This window comes from Triturus cristatus, chromosome 4_1 (genome assembly GCF_964204655.1).
Source record: "Triturus cristatus chromosome 4_1, aTriCri1.1, whole genome shotgun sequence".
NCBI classification, from domain to species: Eukaryota; Metazoa; Chordata; class Amphibia; order Caudata; family Salamandridae; genus Triturus; species Triturus cristatus.
This window is the reverse complement of record NC_140585.1, coordinates 1134970104-1134991449: the sequence shown is the minus strand read 5'-3', so window position 1 is coordinate 1134991449 and position 21346 is coordinate 1134970104. Positions and strand designations below refer to the sequence as shown.

The following is a 21346-nucleotide window of genomic DNA, read 5'->3' as shown; positions in this document are numbered from 1 at the left end:
CTTGTGGTGATCAATTGGTTTACTTTTATTTGTCCACACTTGCTCCAGTCATGTTGCTTCCAGCTTCTCTGTTGCTGCCTGCAGCTGCCAGGTTGTGCTGATGCTGCTACTCTCTCCCCAGAAGGTAATTTGTGCTGAGGCCTGCCTTTCTTTGTGGAGCCCTCATGTCGCTTCCTTCCAGAGCGCTGCACCGCAGCCACATAATTTCCCTGAGGGACTCCACTGAACCTCTGCAATGCCCCTGACCATCCTACTCATGCGCTCAACCCAACCGAACCTGGGTAAGTCTTTGCTTAAATCAGCTCCACTCCCCCACAAGTATTAGAGGGAGAGCTCCCGGCCAGTTATCTCAGCTAACCACCATGTTCCCCATCATCCTCGTTAGCAATAGGGATGAGAAAAAACATAAGCATTTTACCCTTTGAATGTAATGGCTGGGTGAGGAAGGTGGCACTTTATGCCAATGATTTGATGGTCTATATGTTTAATTTAACAATTTTGTACCCTAACATTCAGCAAACCCTGGAAAACTTTAGCAAGGTATCAGGCTACTTAGTGAACCCTCTAAAAATGTAGATCATGGCATGGGATACTTCAGGCATCAGCCCATTCTTATGAAAGGAAATCAAGCACCTTGGAATAATGGTGGTACAAGACTTGGATAAGATAACTCAAGTAACCTTTAAGAAAATGAAGATGGAAACTAAGAGGCTCCTGGTAGCTTCAGAGTGTCCCCCACTTACTATTTTTGAGAGGGCAAACATCATAAAGATGACGATCCTGCTGAAGTTTAATTTCCTTTTTAATTCAACACCACTATCATTCAGAAAGGTTTGGACCAAGACATTATAGGAAAAGATTAGCAGTTTTATCTGAGCCTCCAGGAGGGAAAGAATTTCCTGGAAAACATTTTGTAGGAAAATGCTGGTTTGGGGCATAGCGGTCTGGACTTCTGATTTTATTGCTGGTCTTTTCAGTTAAAGAACATTAAAATTCTGCTAATGATAGAGGACCATTTGCAGGCAGGGCTTATGATTTTTCAAGCTATGCTGAAAAACCCAGGGGCAGATTTACAAGCTCCTTGTGCCACTTTTGCGTCACTTTTTCCATGTTAACAGTGAAGCAAAAGTGGCACAAGGGACTTGTAAATAAGCCCCCAAATGTATACACACAGGCACTGCTTGTATAAGTTTGGCAAGACAATATTCTTCAAGAAAGTCAGGCTAAAGACTCTGAATGCTGCCTACAGACATTGCGTGCAAATCAGAAGATTATTTGGAATACCTTACTATAGCGAATTTGCCCCTATCTGGAACTCTCCTGGAACTCCAGATTGTCTACAGCACACCTTGAAGACCCTTGGAAGAAGTAGACAAAAGCAGATGGGATCAGATCATTAAAGGAGGGAGACTGATCTCTTGGGAAGACCTATTGTGGCCAACAGAAAGTAGATTATCTAGATTTAAATACTATCAGCTGACAAGCTGGGCGCATGGATTGCTGCAAGACAGTAGGGTGAATCCTGAGCCGTAGGAACTACTACAGGGAAACACCCCATAAAGAAAGGTGGAAAAGTGGTGTTGGAGAGTGGTGGGAGGCAATGAGGAAGAATACACCCTGCCAGCTGTGCTGTGGAGAAGACGGATTTGACACACCTTTGGCAAGTATCGATGCCTTCTTTGCGTGAGTTTGTGAAATCTGCATTTCTCAGGGAAAAAACATCTGTTTACTATTCACAGAGTCAACTGGACACCGAAAATTTGCAAGGTTGACAAAACAACTGGTGAAACTCTGCACTAAATGTGGTCTAGAGCTGGAAGACAATTTGCAATGTCCTGTGATTCAATTCTTCTGGCAGATCGTTGGGAAGGCTTTATCTGAGATGCCTGGCAAAGAAGTCACAGTAAGCCATGCACTGATATTTTTTGGCATCCTAATGAATGAAGGGAAAAATATTTAATTGCCTAAAAGCAAAGGGAACACTTATTTGCACGGATTCTATTGCCAAGAAGGAAGATCTGCATGAAATTGTTATCCTCTAACTCCCCGGATCTTACTGACTGGGCACTTTCTGCTAAGCGAGTTGGCAATTTAGACAGTGATTGCTCTACACCCAACAGAGCGAAGATGTGGGCTACATTAGGAAACTGGTGGAAACCAACAAATGCCTGAAAGGGATGCTTAAGCACTCTGTAGGAGTCCCATGATTTAAGACCTGCATTTCAATCTTGGGATTCACCAGGGCCCGTAGTGATCAAGGAACATAATGCTGGAAAGATCTGAGGATGAGGCGTATAAGTAGGGATTAACAGCTTATGGGAACCCTCCCCTAGGAAACTCCAACTTGCTGCATAATGAGGACAAAAAAACACATGTCCAGATAATCCTTATGTATCCTATACCATTGCATCCAATCCATGATTTTACATAGAGCCTATCTCACAACCCACCGAATGCTCAACTCTCCTGTCCTAGATGGCAGGAAGCAGATGCAAACCTCATTCATATGCTGTGGGCATGTCCTTGCCTCCGTTTCTTCTGGCATGCTGTTACATGTGCCATACGACCGAATGGTTGTCACCAGAAGGCTGCTTCCTGGGCCTCCACGGTCGGCCTAAGACTCAGAAGGTCCAACTCAAGCTTGCAGACTTGGCGATACTCATTGCTAGCGGGCAATTACAATGAGGAGGAAGTCTGCCTCTCCTCCCACGCCACTACACTGGCACACAGAACTGACACGATGCGGAATGGCCGAAAGAGCTATAGTTCGACAGGAGGAATTCCGGGGGCTGCGTAAGGCCCCCTTCTCCCTGGAATGGGATCAAATGTTGGAAACTTTCAAAGCCATGGATTCCTTTACACCCCCATCGTCACCGATAGCTCAGACTCACCCCGCTACTCCTGCTTCTCCCCTAAATGACTTGACTATATCCATCTAATCAACTGTCAGCTTTCTAATTACTGTATGAATGTACACAAATATTTGCCCATCAAGGCTGCCAACAGATGTCTCTATGTACCACCAAGTGCCCCAGTATCAACATGCACATTGGGTGGCTCCACGGGAAATTGGATTATTATTAGGAATTTACGAACCAGTGACCGGGGGGGGGGGGGGGGGGGGCGGGGTAGGCGGGGGGGAGTTGGTTATTGTTTTATTTAAATTTGTTCTCACTTTTTCCTTTTAGCATTAGAATTGTCGAGACAATATGCAGTGTGTTGTTATCTCTGCTTAGACTACTTCTTTTATTACATGTTAATGATCTTTGAATCACGCTTATCCTACTTTGCTGTCATTACATATTGATCAGATGACTCACTCTTTTTACTTTCTATGAAATCTCAGGTATATCTCATGATATGTCATTTACTACAGCCTTTTTTGTAATGCGCAGCTCTTATTGATATTGACAACCAACTTTTGTATGTTGTTTTATTTGAAAAATCAATAAAACTATGTTTAAAAAAATATATATATCCTATAGCATTAATCATCAACTCTTGAACTTCATATCATGTGTGTGTTACAGTTCACCAACATAAGAGATTGTAAGGGTGGCATTGTCTCACTAAGTCACGGCAATCCATTTGATAAGGTGACATTTCTGTTTCTATGTGATAGAGAAATATAATGTTTAATTCAAAATTATTATGTGCTTTAGTTGAACCTTCCTTAGTCAGAATTTGCCACTGTTAAAAGTGGCATATATCCATTATAACCGTGCACAGCAATGGGGAATGTGGAGTGGTTTATTAAACATTGTCATTTATTGTCTGATTTACCATTGTAATATTCAAATATTTATTATTGTGTACATGAACCTTGCACTCATCAGTATTTTCTTTTCATGGGTAGCCAAGGCTAGTGTGGGGAACAGTGGAAAGAAAAGAAGGACCTTGGCCATTAGGTGGGTATAGGAAGAGGAGACCACCATGACAGAGGTGTATGGTGCATCTATTAGCAAGGAAAGTACACCAAGCCAGAAAATCACTCACTCGCAATTAAAGAGACACAAGGCTGAGGCTTTGGACACCACTGAGGAGGTGGTATAGCTCTACACCATAAGCCAAGAGGTGTCAAACACAGAACTGTTTCATCCCAAAACCAGGCCCCTCCATCATTTATCACTTATGTCTGAAGATGCTCCCTCCACTCCTGCTCCACATCAATTAGGTCTCCTGATGCAGCCCTTATTGCACCTCTTTCTTCAAGTGCCCCGACTCGAGATCTGTAGCCATGGGTAAGATGTACCAGTGACATCAATTAGCCCTCACAAAACTCTTCTACTCCGGCTTTTATATATGTGACCATAGCTGCTTTCCAGGAGGTAGATATTATATGTCAACAGGCGTTCTCTTGGGGCCTTCAAGAGGTAGCGCAATAGGTGAAGGAACACTGAGAGGTGCAGATTGTCCACCACTGAAAACTCTTCTGACTCATGTTCTCATAGACTCCAGCCATTCTAGATTTTCTTTTTCCCACCCCTCTCCTACTAGTAGATGTCTCCCATTATATCTTCCTTCTGTGTGTAAAAATCTACCCTAGTGTGTGAAGATTCTCAGATGGTTTCCAGTCCCACCCTGGAGTCCAAAATGCCTTCAACCAAGGAGGACCTTCAGGTTGTATGAATGGTTTCATGGAAACATGTCTCTACCCAGCGCACTCCGTCCATGTTCGATGATGGACTTAAAATTTCTGTTGAACTTTCACTTTTATTCCTAACATTAATTCTTGCATTTTGTAATTTGACTTGACTATTTTTTGGGGAGATTTGATATATATATATATATATATATATATATATATATATATATATATATATATATATATATATATATATATATATATATATATATATATATATATATATATATATTTATATGTATACTATCCAATAAGGTCTTGTCTTGATCTGTGATTGATAACCACCATTTGAAAAATTGCTATACAATTTCAGGCACTTGCACTTTATTGTAGTTCGTGAGTCACTTGGTTTGAAAGGGAGGATCGCTGGGGCTCCATGGATCCACACACATCTATTATTGCTCATGAAATTTCTGCCAGTAGAGACTTAATGTATTTGAAAAAGTTATCAATGGCGCTACATTGCCCAAACTGAATCTCCTTGATGGTGTCATTATTTGTCAAAGAAAATTCTCTAAATACATTTTAAATTCACTTTTGCACTAATTTTAAACATTTTTCACAATTCTACTTGTTTTACATTGGATTAATTGTGGAGACGTGCTTTAAATTAAAAACACCATTCGGGGTGCAGTAATGAGATTAACATTGTATTCTTGTTTTAACAAATTGTAAAATAAGTTTCAACAATAGAGGCTTCAATGCAAATTTTGCACATTCGAACTTCAAACGTAATAATGGTAAAAAAGAAAACAGATTTGTAGTTCGATGAAAGTCTGTCCTTTATTTTAACTGACTTTGTATGCCTCAGGCACCAATGATTACGTCCGCATATTCACGTTATTTAAACCAATGTATGTGTTTGCACTGTGTCATGTGATCAAGGCCTGTGGAAAGGGCTGAAACGTGTCATGGTGACTTCTTGCACGAAATAAAACTTTACACCAAATTGTGGTCCGTATCCGTTGTCTGCTTGCGAAACAACGCGCAATTGAAGCGGAGTACCTGGAGATGTATATATATATATATATATATATATATATCCCGAAAATTGCCCAGCAATTGAGGCTGCACAATACTGTGAAGAAGGAAACATCCTTATATATGGGAAACAGGCAGCTTCCGATTCCGTAATACATCCTGTGGCCTGACGCCATCTCTTCAGAGGCCTCGTGAGCAGGAAAAAGTTACGTGCATGACTCGCCGCCCCTCGCATTCTTAAGTACACAGTACCTTAATTGGCCTCCGGTGTGCCGATATTGTTGCATTCTGGGCAGCGTAGTCTATTTAAGCACCATTTATCCCCTCCAGTGGGTTACATGCCCACGATTGCTTCCAGAATAAATGTTTTTAAAGCCCTCCATTAGGCTTCCCGAATCGGACTATGCCTGTTTAAAATTACAAATCGCAGTACCGTTTACAGGGGGAAGATGCCCCCTGTCCGCATCCACAAACTTCTTAGGATGGTGCGATCCCTCTGCGGCCTGGAACCGCCGCATAAATATATCCCAAAAATTGCCCAGCAATTGAGGCCGCACAATAATGCGAAGAAGGAAACATCCTTATATATGGGAAACAGGCAGCTTCCGATTCCGTAATACATCCTGTGGTGTGACGCGTTTCGATGGACTTTCACCATCTCTTCAGAGGCCTCGTGAGCAGGAAAAAGTTACGTGCATGACTCGCCGCCCCTCGCATTCTTAAGTACACAGTACCTTAATTGGCCTCCGGTGTGCCGATATTGTTGCATTCTGGGCAGCGTAGTCTATTTAAGCACCATTTATCCCCTCCAGTGGGTTACATGCCCACGATTGCTTGCAGGATAAATGTTTTTAAAGCCCTCCATTAGGCTTCCCGAATCTGACTATGCCTGTTTAAAATTACAAATCGCAGTACCGTTTACAGGGGGAAGACGCCCCCTGTCCGCATCCACAAACTTCTTAGGATGGTGCGATCCCTCTGCGGCCTGGAACCGCCGCATAAATATATCCCAAAAATTGCCCAGCAATTGAGGCCGCACAATACTGCGAAGAAGGAAACATCCTTATATATGGGAAACAGGCAGCTTCCGATCCCGTAATACATCCTGTGGCCTGACGCGTTTCGATGGACTTTCACCATCTCTTCAGAGGCCTCGTGAGCAGGAAAAAGTTACGTGCATGACTCGCCGCCCCTCGCATTCTTAAGTACACAGTACCTTAATTGGCCTCCGGTGTGCCGATATTGTTGCATTCTGGGCAGCGTAGTCTATTTAAGCACCATTTATCCCCTCCAGTGGGTTACATGCCCACGATTGCTTCCAGGATAAATGTTTTTAAAGCCCTCCATTAGGCTTCCCGAATCGGACTATGCCTGTTTAAAATTGCAAATCGCAGTACCGTTTACATGGGGAAGACGCCCCCTGTCCGCATCCACAAACTTCTTAGGATGGTGCGATCCCTCTGCGGCCTGGAACCGCCGCATAAATATATCCCAAAAATTGCCCAGCAATTGAGGCCGCACAATAATGCGAAGAAGGAAACATCCTTATATATGGGAAACAGGCAGCTTCCGATTCCGTAATACATCCTGTGGCGTGACGCGTTTCGATAGACTTTCACCATCTCTTCAGAGGCCTCGTGAGCAGGAAAAAGTTACGAGCATTACTCGCCGCCCCTCGCATTCTTAAGTACACAGTACCTTAATTGGCCTCCGGTGTGCCGATATTGTTGCATTCTGGGCAGCGTAGTCTATTTAAGCACCATTTATCCCCTCCAGTGGGTTACATGCCCACGATTGCTTGCAGGATAAATGTTTTTGAAGCCCTCCATTAGGCTTCCCGAATCGGACTATGCCTGTTTAAAATTACAAATCGCAGTACCGTTTACAGGGGGAAGACGCCCCCTGTCCGCATCCACAAACTTCTTAGGATGGTGCGATCCCTCTGCGGCCTGGAACCGCCTCATCAATATATCCCAAAAATTGCCCAGCAATTGAGGCCGCACAATACTGCGAAGAAGTAAACATCCTTGTATCCCATATATAAGGATGTTTCCTTCTTCGCAGTATTGTGCGGCCTCAATTGCTGGGCAATTTTTGGGATATATTTATGCGGCGGTTCCAGGCCGCAGAGGGATCGCACCATCCTAAGAAGTTTGTGGATGCGGACAGGGGGCGTCTTTCCCCTGTAAACGGTACTGCGATTTGTAATTTTAAACAGGCATAGTCCGATTCGGGAAGCCTAATGGAGGGCTTTAAAAACATTTATCCTGCAAGCAATCGTGGGCATGTAACCCACTGGAGGGGATAAATGGTGCTTAAATAGACTACGCTGCCTAGAATGCAGCAATATCGGCACACCGGAGGCCAATTAAGGTACTGTGTACTTAAGAATGCGAGGGGCGGCGAGTCATGCACGTAACTTTTTCCTGCTCACGAGGCCTCTGAAGAGATGGTGAAAGTCCATCGAAACGCGTCAGGCCACAGGATGTATTACGGAATCGGAAGCTGCCTGTTTCCCATATATAAGTGTGTTTCCTTCTTCGCAGTGTTGTGCGGCCTCAATTGCTGGGCAATTTTTGGGATATATTTATGCGGCGGTTCCAGGCCGCAGAGGGATCGCACCATCCTAAGAAGTTTGTGGCTGCGGACAGGGGGCGTCTTCCCCCTGTAAACGGTACTGCGATTTGTAATTTTAAACAGGCATAGTCCGATTCGGGAAGCCTAATGGAGGGCTTTAAAAACATTTATCCTGCAAGCAATCGTGGGCATGTAACCCACTAGAGGGGATAAATGGTGCTTAAATAGACTACGCTGTCCAGAATGCAACAATATCGGCACACCGGAGGCCAATTAAGGTACTGTGTACTTAAGAATGCGAGGGGCGGCGAGTCATGCACGTAACTTTTTCCTGCTCACAAGGCCTCTGAAGAGATGGTGAAAGTCCATCGAAACGCGTCAGGCCACAGGATGTATTACGGAATCGGAAGCTGCCTGTTTCCCATATATAAGTGTGTTTCCTTCTTCGCAGTGTTGTGCGGCCTCAATTGCTGGGCAATTTTTGGGATATATTTATGCGGCGGTTCCAGGCCGCAGAGGGATCGCACCATCCTAAGAAGTTTGTGGATGCGGACAGGGGGCGTCTTCCCCCTGTAAACGGTACTGCGATTTGTAATTTTAAACAGGCATAGTCCGATTCGGGAAGCCTAATGGAGGGCTTTAAAAACATTTATCCTGCAAGCAATCGTGGGCATGTAACCCACTGGAGGGGATAAATGGTGCTTAAATAGACTACGCTGCCCAGAATGCAACAATATCGGCACACCGGAGGCCAATTAAGGTACTGTGTACTTAAGAATGCGAGGGGCGGCGAGTCATGTACGTAACTTTTTCCTGCTCACAAGGCCTCTGAAGAGATGGTGAAAGTCCATCGAAACGCGTCAGGCCACAGGATGCATTACGGAATCGGAAGCTGCCTGTTTCCCATATATAAGGATGTTTCCTTCTTCACAGTAATGTGCGGCCTCAATTGCTCGGCAAGTTTTGGGATAAATATATATATATATATATATATATATATATATATATATATATATATATATATATATATATATATAACCCACTGGCAGTCGCCAGTAGGTAGTTATAGTTGGGACCTATCATCCATAGGAAATCCGCAACATTCTATTTGGAATAACTTTGGCGCTGGTTGACGAATCTTCGCGAAATTTTCAAAACTCGTGGCCCGCTCCGGTCCGCTCCTATCCAGAAAGTCTCAGGGTGATTCGTCAAGCTGGGGTGAGAAAAAAGGGGGTCCCAAAACATGTTTTCCCAATGCAATTTTCTATAGGGACCTTTAGTCGCAGCTACAACCCGAACTGGAGGTAGCTGGTAGGCTAGTTGCACCCCAGGGACCCTCAGGATTCAAGGGAGGGTAATCCACGGGGCGCGTTTGCACAGTGGTGAAGGGAGGGGGCGGGGCCTGAGGTGATATGTGTGGAAACACGCCCTATGGCGCGTTCTAAGTTCAGGAATTAATTCCTCTTCAATCCTGAGGGTCCCTGGGGGCCAACTAGCCCACCAGTAAGCGCCACGGAGCTGACTGTTGTAAAAAGGGGCATGGCCTCAGAACACCTCTCTGCAACGCAGCTCTCTGGCGCATACTGGAGGTACCTGGTGGGCTAGTTGGCCCCTAGGGACCCTCGGGATTGAGGAGGAATTAATTTTCCTACTTAAAACATGCCACAGGGCGTGTTTGCTGACATATCACCTCAGGCCCCGCCCCCTTCCTTCACCATTGTGCAAACGCGCTCTGTGGTGCGTTTTAAGTTGAGGAAGTTGAGGAATTAATTCCTCTTCAATCTTGAGGGTCCCTGGGGGCCAACTAGCCCACCAGGTACCCCCAGTATGTGCCAGGGAGCTGCGTTGCAGAGAGGTGTTCAGAGGCCACGCCCCTTTTTACATCTCTCTGCAATGCAGCTCTGTGGCGCTTACTGGAGGTACCTAGTGGGCTAGTTTGACCCTAGGGACCCGCAGGATTCAAGGGACTTAATCTCCCAACTTAAAACGGACACAGGGCGCGTTTACACAGGGGCAAAGGGAGGGGACGGGGCCTGAGGTGACGTGTGCAAACACACCCTGTTGCGTGTTTTAAGTTGGGGAAATAATTCCACTTCAATCATGAGAGCCCCTGGGGGCCAACTAGCCCACCAGGGGCTTCCAATAAGCGCAATTGTGCTGTGTTGCAGGGAGGTGGTCTAGGCCGTACCCCTTTTTACACCTCTCTGCAACGGCGCTTACTGGAGGTACCGAGTTGGCTACTTTGACCCTAGAGACCTTCAGGATTCAAGCAGACTTAATCTCCCAACTTAAAACGGACACTGGGCGTGTTTACACAGTGGGAAAGGGAGGGGACGGGGTCTGAGGTGACGTGTGAAAGCACGCTCTGTGGCGTGTTTTAAGTTGGAGAAATAATTCCCCTTCAATCCTGAGAGCCCCAGGGGGCCAACTAGCCCACTAGGAGCTTCCAGTAAGCACCACTGCGCTGTGTTTCTGAGAGGTGGCCCAGGCCGTGCCCCTTTTAAACCTCTCTGCAACGCAGCTCTGTGGCGCTTACTGGAGGTACCTAGTTGGCTACTTGACCCTAGGGACACTCAGGATTCAAGGGGACTTAATCTCCTAAATTAAAACGGACACAGGGCGCGTTTACACAGTGGTGAAGGGAGGGGATGGTGTAGGAAAGTGGCTCTATATATACTGGACCAAAGTAAAATCAGCCGAACTACGAATTCCGATTTACTCACCTGTTATCAGGAGAGACCTCAGTGCTGCATCTTTGAGCCCAGTACTGATCCTGAAAAGTAATTCTAACCGTACTTACCAGTAACTTGAATTTCCTTCCATAGGATATCATTGCCTGCTTTTTGCTGAAATAGTTTCTAAGTGTCGATTTTAGAAACTTAGAAATATTCCTCTAAAATTAGCCGAACTACGAAATCCGGTTTACTCACCTGTTATCAGGAGAGACCTCAGTGCTGTATCTTTGAGCCCAGTACTAATCCTGAAAAGTAATTCTAACACTTATAAATTCACCCAGGCACTCTCCTTGCAGTACTCTAATCATTCAGTCAGTATCCAAGTATTCATGCAGCGAGCCAGGCACTAGCACATGGACTGCCTCATATGCCTATCCGCTATGCATGCAGTCCTCTAACCACCTACACACTTGTCTTTTACACCTTCAAATCCCCAGTCAGTATCCATACTCTTCCAGCAAACACCCTGTCACTCCCCTTGCACTCCTCTAGTGACTCATTCAGCACCATGTACTAATCCATTCACTGCGCCAAAACCCAACCACTTATAAATTCACCCAGGCACTCTCCTTGCAGTACTCTAATCATTCAGTCAGTACCCAAGTACTCATGCACTGAGCCAGGCCTTAGCACATGGACTGCTTCACACCCCTATCCACTATGCATGCAGTCCCCTAACTAACCAACACACTTATAGTTCTGCACTTATACATTCAACAAAAAACACAATATTTCAGTTTCAATATTTTAAAAAACATTTTTATTTCCATTTATATTAAAAATATATAATGTAATTTAAAAAATAAAATATGTAAAAATAAACAGTAAAAAAACTTAAGAAAGTCAGTATTAAAAAAATACATATAACTATTATTACATTTAAAAATTATCATTTAAAAAACCTTCGAAATTCACTGAAAAAACCATAGGTTTTAGACATGTTATAGTTAGGAATTAGCATTTAAAAAACCTTAGAAAATTCACTGAAAAAACCATAGGTTTCAGGGCTGGTATAGTTAGCTGAACAATTCACTCGTACAAAACCATTGAAATTCCTCTGTTATAGTTAGTTATGCTAACTATAACTCGCGCGCCCGCAATCCACTGCTGATGATGTCACATATTACATCATTCATGACATGGTCAGTGACATCACTGATGACATCTCAAATGACATCACTGATGACATCATCCACGTGACAATCAGCTACACCTCATCATACAGTAGTATAACTTTTCATCACTCACTGTAAAATACAGAGTAACATATTTGAATCCATTGACACACCAATACAAGTTTCTAAAAACCCACTCGAGTCTTATGTATAAAAAACGATAGGTTTCACACATGTTATAGTTAGGTGGACATTTCACTCGTAAAAAAACAATGAAATTCCCCCGTTATAGTTAGTTCAGATAACTATAACTCGCGCGCCCGCAATCCACTGCTCATGACGTCACATATTACATCACTCATGACATGGTCAGTGGCATCACTCATGACATCACTGATGACATCATCCTTGTGATAGAGTGGCGGTCGCGCGAGTTATAGTTATCTGAACTAACTATAACGGGGGAATTTCATTGTTTTTTTATGAGTGAAATGTCCACCTAACTATAACAAGTGTGAAACCTATGGTTTTTTAAGTGTATTTGCAAGGTTTTTTAAATGCTAATTCCTAACTATAACGTGTGTGAAACCTATGGTTTTTTAAGTGAATTTGTACGGTTTTTTGAATGCTAAGTTATGTATGTATTATTTTTTTTTAAGGTTTTTCACCGTGCGCGCATGGTGCGCACACGGTGCGTGCACCCCGCGATTTTTTGAAAAAAAATAAAATGTTTTTTTCACCCTTCGGGGTCTTTCAGGGACCCCCTGACAAAGGCTAGGGGGTCAGGAACTCTCTACCCTGCCCCCTTTTCACGTTCGCCACCTCTCTTTTTCACTGTCGCACCCAAAAAAAACAAAATGGCGGCCGACATTTCCTGATTTAGACCGATTCGAACGTTGACTGACATGTAACCACCAATCAGAATTCCGCTCGCGCACGTTAGGGTGCACGCACCGTGCGTGCATGGTGCGCTCACAGTGCGCGCCAATAGATATTTATGTACTTTTAACTGCAATTTTCTCAGGAACTACAGAACAGATTGACTCCATATATGCAAAAGGCACATGCCTGACCTGAGGACTACCTCTCTACCAAATTTCAAGTAATTCTGTTCAGCCGTTCGGGCTCTACCTTCGACTAAAGGTCCTATGGGAAAATGCATGGGGACAACGCGTTTTGGGACCCCACTTTTTTCTCGGCCCCCGCTTGATGAATCACCCTGAGACTTTCAAGGTAGGAGCTGAGCGGAGCGCCCCATTAGTTTTGAAAATTTCACGAGGATTCGTCAACCGGCGCCAAAGTTATTCAAAATAGAATTTTCAGATTTCCGATGGAAACATGGTCCTAACTATAACTATCTACTGGCGACCGCCAGTAGATTATATATATATATATATATATATATATATATATATATATATATATATATATTAGCACTATCCTTACTCGACGTTGCATATAGACTGGCCCCCAACTTGTTTATATCCTTTGTTTGCCACCTCCAATTTGACCTCTTTGACCCTAGATACAGGCACTGTTTTTTTTTTTTCTCCTCTCCCATAGAAGACATACCCTAAACCCAAATTATTTTTCCCAATTTTTTAAAATATAAAATATAAAAAGACTTAGCACAAGCATAGATGTGTTTTTACTGTTTCTGTGTGTGTGAGTTGCTGCAAGGGCTATTGTTGGATGACACAGTCTCCAACAAATTTCATTGTCGTACATCCATCTTCATGGTCAGACTCGCATGAGGTAACACACAAGTAAAAGGTAAGTACAAGTTATAGTTATTGAATACATTCAACAGTAATAATGTTTGTATATGCAATTATAGTGGAGCAATTGATATTATAAACTGTTGTGAGTATTGAATGAGAATGGGCCAATGAGTGGTGATTAAATTGTTCGTGGTGTGGTGGTTGCTTTTAGCACCTGTGGGGGTAATGGGGGTGGGTTCATCTGTGTGTCCAGCTATGAAATACTGGGACCTCATTATGTTCATGTTTTAGTGGTGGCATGGGAGTAGGTGGCTTTGCAGGGGGGTGTAGGTGGGTTGCTGGTAGAGTTGGGGTTGGTCATATTCTTTCCTTGTTGACTGAAGCACATTACTTGGCCCTACAGCTTGGCTCGGGGACTTTGTGATATGGCCTGCTTTAACACTGTCTGGGGATTTTCAGTCGTGGATTGTAGAATGGCAATCTATACAGGATCCCTAGAAGCGAGACTGCTTGTCGCCTGGGAGTTTTTTTAAAGATGTTCTTCTAGGTGAATCAACAGCCTCCTCCTCCTCTTAAAATGTAACAACCACAGGCATGGCTGCTTGTGAGAGACAAGGTTTTCTACCTGGATTGCATGTTATTATGTGCTTGTGGATGGTATGACATAATTGTCAATATTATTAGTAAGTGTGATATTACAGATTGTGTCTAAGCCTAAACCAGAGCAGTTGAACAATAGCTGTGAACAACACAATGTGACACTTTAGCTTTAATATATGATACATTAGAATAGTATACAATGTTAATTGTTGGTTAACATATGCCCATACAAAAGAGATATAATTAGTTCTTACCTGCACTGCCACAGATGTTTCACTTGTGGATGGACCGCTAGATTTCAGGTGCTGAACCTGTGTCCTTGAATGTGGTGGATATGTGTCCCTAGATGATGGGAAAAAAACATAAAGAGTGAAAATGAGTTACAAATGGATATAGATAGTAGTATTTGTATTCTGGTGACAGGCCTGACCAACAGACTGCACAGGGGGGAATTGTTGGATGTGCAAAATTCATGTACTTTGTTTTCATGTAATTATGCAATATTTTGGGGAAATTATGCAAATGTATGCAAAATGCACATACGTCAGTTAGCGTTATATTTCAATATGAAATGCATCCCCATGTCAATTTGTTATGTGAAGATGCATTTCAAGCTACAAACAAATAATTGCACAAGAAACACAATTGCCGCAAGCAACAGCAGCTGGCGTTCTGGAAGTTCACATTGTTTCTGTACAATAATGCTGCTGCAGACATCATAATTATGCAACCTAGCATAAATTTCTCAGTAACAAGCACAACAAGTTTACTGAATTGCCCCTTACATGCCTCTGATGGTTGGGTCATAGTGTTGACAACAGGGGGCGTTATATTACTATAGAGAGAAACATAAACAGAGTAAGAACAAGGAAAGACACATGCAGAGTAAGGAAATATGCCTACGTTTTAGAAATTGGGTTGTTGGTTGACTGGGGTGGGAGCCCTGGTCAAGTGGCAATCACAATCCTAGTCAAGGTATGGCACAAGCAGACACCAAATTAACCTGTGCTCACCCTCTGGTAGCTTGGCACATAGCAGCTAGGCTTAACTGGAAAGCAATGTGTAAAGTATTAGTACACACTTCAAACAGTAGAACAGTGAAAACACCACACAAAAAGATCTCACAGCAGGTTCAGATACATAGAGCAGATTTTTATAAATAAAACAAGACCAAAACAACAAACATCCAATCAGGGAAAACAAGAGATATTGAATTTCAATATTTTATGGTAAAATAGCACCAAAAAGCACAACACGTCAACAAGGGTTATCTGGTCGAGTTGGATAGGGACAAAGTCACAAGTTCAGGCCGACCACGTTGAAGTGTAGGACGGCTACAGGGACCCGGTTAGGCCCTCTGCATAAAGTATCTTAAATCTATTGCATGGATCTGCGGTGAGTAAGCTTTATGCAGTCAAAGTGATGCTCCAATTCCCAGATGCGGGGGCTGCAGTGTGAGGTCCTGTTGTGTCGTCATCCATGATCCTGCGAAGTCCAGCCGTCGTAGATGCGGCACGCAGCTGGGGCGATGCTTCCGTTCAAATGAGCTTTGAGGCTGTGATGTGGAGGCCAGCATCATCTTTGAGCTGTCGACAAGAGATGCAAGGACCTAGGTTGGAGATGCTCTTTGTCATTAGCATTGCATCGCTTCCAAAGATGAGAGGGTGATGTGGTCTATCTGCGCCGGGCCAAATCCATCTAACAGCAGCAATCCGTCAGTTTTGCTTGAGGTTGTGCCTCTCAGCCGAGGAGATGTGTCAATTCGGCTAGACTATGCAGAGCTCAGCAGAGAACATGCATCTGTTATGTTATTTCAATTTCAATGTTATGTTATGTTGATTTGAATAGCTCGGCTGTTGAGCACCTTAGGCCCACTGTCAAGGGTCCAAGACTGGGGTGGAACAACTTTGCAAGGTTGAATCACAGATGGCAGTGTTCAGTGCAGATGTAAGGTTGTTGGAAGCCAGTTACATCCCTGAAGCTTCAGATCAGTAGGCCAGCCAACCAGCCCTTGGAGTCACTCTGGGTTCTGGGTTCAAGAGATGCAGGCCCAGTCCTTATCACCCAGGAAAGAGGGCAGCAGGTCAGCTTGGCAAAGCAGGAGTCCAACAGAGTGGCCGTCCTTTCAGCAGCACAGCAGTCATTCGTCCTGGCAGAGTATCCACAGGTCCAGAAGTGTACAGTAGTGGTGGTGTCTGAGGCCCAGTACTTATACCCAGTAGTGCCTTTGAAGTGGGGGAGACTTCAAATACAAGCCTTTGAAGTGCACATATAACCTTCCTTACTGCCCTGTCTCCAATCTCACTACAGTGGGGTATGCAGCCCTTTTTGGGTGGACAGCACACTGCCTATTCAGGTGTAAGGGAGAGTGTACCCAGCTGTTCCATCCCAACATGTCAGAATGGCACATCAAAATTCCCATTGTATGTGACTGTCTAGGTGAAATAAACAAAGCCCAATTGCCAACTACACACAGACATGTGGTCAGAGACAGGCTGCAGGCACTAAATGGCTAAGGCAAGAAAATGCCCACTTTCTAAAAGTAGCATTTTCAGAATTGCAATTTAAAATCCGACTTAACCATAAACTGGGATTGAGACACCAAACCTGATAGGTTACGCCTGATACTCTTCAGGTAGCGTTTCCGTAAATCTTTTGCTTTTTCCTCCCTGGTTTTGTTGATACTCTTGTAGTGGTCTTCGTGCACTGAGCACTTTCATGCTGTAAATGCAATGTGGAAGTGCATGCGCCATTCCTAAGCATGTTAGGAAGTGATGTTTACCTGATGTTTTCTAACCATGTGTCCAGCCTGCCATTGCAGGCTGATGTGTGTATTTTCACCTATGGTAATTCTAAACATGTGTCCAACCTGCTGTTGCAGGCTGTGTGGGTTCTGTTGTGCTTCTGCTCAGGCTGGCCTTTCTAAATCACTAGCCATTCTACGAGGACCTTTCACTACCACCAGAGCACCCGAGCATACATCTTAAGGGGTCAAGTGAGTGGTAAGTGAAAGGCAGGGCAGGTACACATGTGTGTTCCCTGCCCAGGTAGTGAAGAAAACCCATGTGTGTTTTCACTAGGAGGTTTTCTCTTCTCATAGGCTAACATAGGAGGAATGGTTGATATTACTCCAGGCTGTAATAGTGGATTGCAGTGGAGCAGCCTCATAATGTTTACTATAAGTGGATTTGCAATGAAAACCCCTTTCCAGTGGTAAAGGTGGTTTTGACATTACTAGAGTTCAAATACCACTTCTAGAAAGTTAGCCTTTCTCTGCACCAAAACTCTGTGTGTGCCTTTTTGCTTGGCTCCAGTCTACCCTGGGCGCTGGGGGAGCACATCTGGGCATTCCTTAGTGATAGGTATAAAACATTGGCATGCAACTGGAATGACAGACCTCTGCCATTTGTTGGCCTGGCTGCATAGATTGGAGGAAGACGTTTTGACACTTGGCCTCTGGAACCAGATCATGGACCCACTAATGTAGGAGAAACATCTGTGGCTCAAAGGTAGATCCTTTAAACCACCACCCAACCTCAAAGGAACACATCAGTATAACTACTTGAGCCCAACTTCAGCAGGGTAGAGGTACACTTGTTGGGATGTGGGTCTGGGGGACCTGGAACTGAGTGGTGCATACTGCCAGAGGAATCTTCTGTGGCCAAGGAGGACTACTACTGTTGAAAGGGACCATGAACCCTTCTTGAATAGGGGCTGGCCTGACTACCTGTTGCTCTGTTGCACCCTGACGTGTGCTCTCCAAGGGTTTGTTGGCTTGCCACTGTTCTTTTGGAGATCTCAGGGACATCACAGATCTCCTATGAGGGACCTACATTGTCTACTTGTGACACCTGGAGAGCGGTGCCCTCTCAAGTGTCCACATCGTCTGCTGAATCCCAACTGGTAGTGCAGCATGAGCATGGAACTAGAAATTGTGCCTGGAGACCAGATAGGCCTGTGCAGAGCCTCAGAAGTCTTGCCCACATCTAAGGAATGTGGCAACTGCATCATGGGGACCTTGTCACACATAAGTGTCTTATTGGTGGTGAGGGGATTCACCGGTTGCGGGACCCTGCGTGGCCTGCTCCATCAATCGTGCTGCATCTCTCTTGTGTGACACTCCAACTGCATAGTCATTGCGTGCGGTGTCAGATTTACAGGTAGAGACCCTTGGAGGTGGGATCATAACCGTAGTAGTGCCACATTCTACCTTGTGAGTCATTGCTGAACTTGCGCTTGTGTGTGTGACAGGACTTGTCTGGTGTGACCCATTTTAATGTGCACCGGACATTGTGCCTCATTTTCACGGAGGTTCAGGATTTGCAGCTCTTCGTACTGTGTGACTAGAATTGTCTGGTGTGACCCATATCAAGGCACACCAGATATTGTGCCTGGTTTGAATCGGTGCGACTCTGATCGACATGTGATTGACGGAGTTCAACATTCTTATGATGGACTCCCCAACTTAATTTTCCATTCATCAATTGGCCCCTTTTGGCTCTCTGTGCAGCAGACCAACTGCCCTCACCATGCCCCAACGACATCATGTTGCCAGGTAGTATTGCCCAGCGCTGGCATGGGTGGCGAGAGTGACTGACTAGGCTGAAGGAATGCTTCTGTTAGCAATCAGAAGAGACCACCCCTGTGCTTCTCAGAATTGGACTAGTGTCGGAAGGCCCTTGTGGAACCCTTTTGAGTGGCAGACTATTGCCCTCAGCTCGCTTTTGCTCTGCATCCTGTGTGTAAACTTCTTGAGTGGTGGCCAAACCCTCCTTTGATGACTACCTCCAAATAAGTCCTGCTACCTACCCCATCTGCTTCCCTGGAACACTGACTAAGTGATTCATTGGCCGCGTGCAGCCTAGTATTCGGGGGAGGAGAACTGGTTACTTATCATCCTTCTGTGGGTGTAGGACAGTCGGGGTAAGGTGGGGGGTGGAGGGAGGCTTAGGCCATGGGGTCTGTAGTGTGATATCAGTTGACCTAGTGGGTATCAGCTGCACCCCATTAGGGTGGTAAGTGCCTATGTGTGCGGTCGGGTTCCATACAGAACTGCCTGATATCCGTATTACAGTCTTAACGGTGCGAAGTGAGTGTATGTGTGGGAGTGACAGTCTGCGAACCACCTGTGATTCACAACACTGGCCGGCGGTATTGCTTTACATGTTGATGTCATGCCAGAAGAACACTAGGTTTGACATTGATATTACCCGTGCGGCATCAGCCTGAAGTGCTGCTAGAAAGTGTTATAATTCTTGGTATGTACATATTTCTGGTATTGTTGTGGGCCAGGGTGCACCCTATAACTGTGTGGTATTGAATTATAAGAATGGCTATGGGTGACCTAGGACTGACAACATATTGCACCGCATAAGGGTACTGGGGGGGGAGGGGGTAAAATATGATCTGTCTCAAGTGTGCATATTATTGATGTAATTTTACCATGGTTGGGCCTAGTACTGCTAGTAATATCTCCAAGTGTGATTTATGCCCCCAAAAACATGATGTTCATGTTGTGTTGATTATTGTGTGTGTTGAATACAAACGTTATTTACATACATCACGTGTAAAGTTTCTTTGATGATGAAAGCAAAAAAGTTAAGGGGAACCCATGCTAAGGATTCCAGGTCTAACATTACTCAAATATTATCAGTGCATATTGAGAAGTCTTTGAGATACAATACTTAAACAACCACATAAGGATCCCCTCGAATCATGAAGTGGATGGAAAACTGTAAATAAAAGTTTAATATAACTACGTACCCTCTGAGTCAGTCACAGGGCATGAGATGACTTAGGATATCACACCAATTACCTGCTTATGTGGTAGAAAGCAGTTGAATTATTGCATATTTCAAGGTCACAAAATTCCAAGAAAGATTTGACTTCCCAACATTTGGGGAGGTCTCACAATTAGAGAAAAGGAATAGTGAAACAGCAACATTTTTGTCGGAGCTCTGTGCCAGAATAGCTATGCAGTTAGGTGAAGTCAAAATGAATCAAAACAGTAATTAGTGAATTTGAAAAGTCGAGGAGTACCAAACGTTGGCATTCAGTCAAGCTTCGGCTGTAAACGAGACGTTCATTTTCAGCCAAATAATATCCTGTTTACCAATTCAAAGCGAATTAGGACTTTTCTGGATTTATTTGTTGTAGTTAGGATTCATAAATAAGATAATATGTTCAGTGTGAGAGGGGAATACATAGAATGGAGATCTAAAATGTGTGGCAGAAAGTGGAAAGGACACATGTGAAAGATATCCTACTGTAGAACGAAGAGATATAGAAATCAGGGAAAATTTAATTGCTAATTTGGGGTTTGCAAAACTTTACAATCCCTATAAATTGGTGGATCTCCTACTCCCACAAACTCACTGTTTATATGACTCCTGAAGAGACAGGGAATTTTGCTCATTTATTACAGCTGAGTGTCACATGGCTCTGGCGATAGAAACTTTCAGCCACTGGCCCATCAAAGAACAGGTTAAAAGCTAAGTGACTTTTCACAGCATGATCTATTTTCAATTTTACTTACTGGGACAGCCGTCTCCCAGAAAACTGAAACATAGGAATTCAAATGTAATTATTATCTTTGTTGGTAATAATTTTAGTTGTAAACCATTAGGGTTAAAAAAATTCTTATGTTTAAGTAACATTACTGAAGTTAATTTATATTCTTATACATTATATTAATTTTATTTTTGGGAGAGACTTTAGTTTTTAGAGGTTTTATATCTATTTAAAATATATTTATTGGTTCTCCTTCAGTTGAAAAGTGTAGTGTATTTGAACCTCATATTTTAAATAATTGCAAAAAATTTATTTAGAACAGTAAATTTGCCACCCAGCTATTTATACACTTTCCCAAATGTTTCAGGACATAGTAAATATATCCCTTTAAATTATACACTTTTTTCAGTATTTGGGGAGTGGCTATTCTGCCCCTATAAATATAAATGTTGTCCAATGTTT

The 21346-nt window shown here is 43.7% G+C and overlaps 1 protein-coding gene across 8 annotated transcripts in view; it reads right to left on the bottom strand.

The window, feature by feature from the left end:
- Positions 1-21346, bottom strand: part of LOC146856160 (hyaluronidase-like) — a 331244-nt gene that overhangs the window by 290824 nt on the left and 19074 nt on the right. For 5 of the 8 annotated variants that reach the window (XM_085654207.1, XM_085654209.1, XM_085654211.1 and 2 more), the window contains exon 2: positions 14629-14716. The gene's annotated coding sequence lies outside the window, so the exon portion shown is untranslated. Of the gene's footprint in view, positions 1-14628; positions 14717-15277; positions 15423-21346 lie in introns of all 8 variants that reach the window. The other 3 variants (XM_085654208.1, XM_085654210.1, XM_085654216.1) reach the window with 1 other exon arrangement.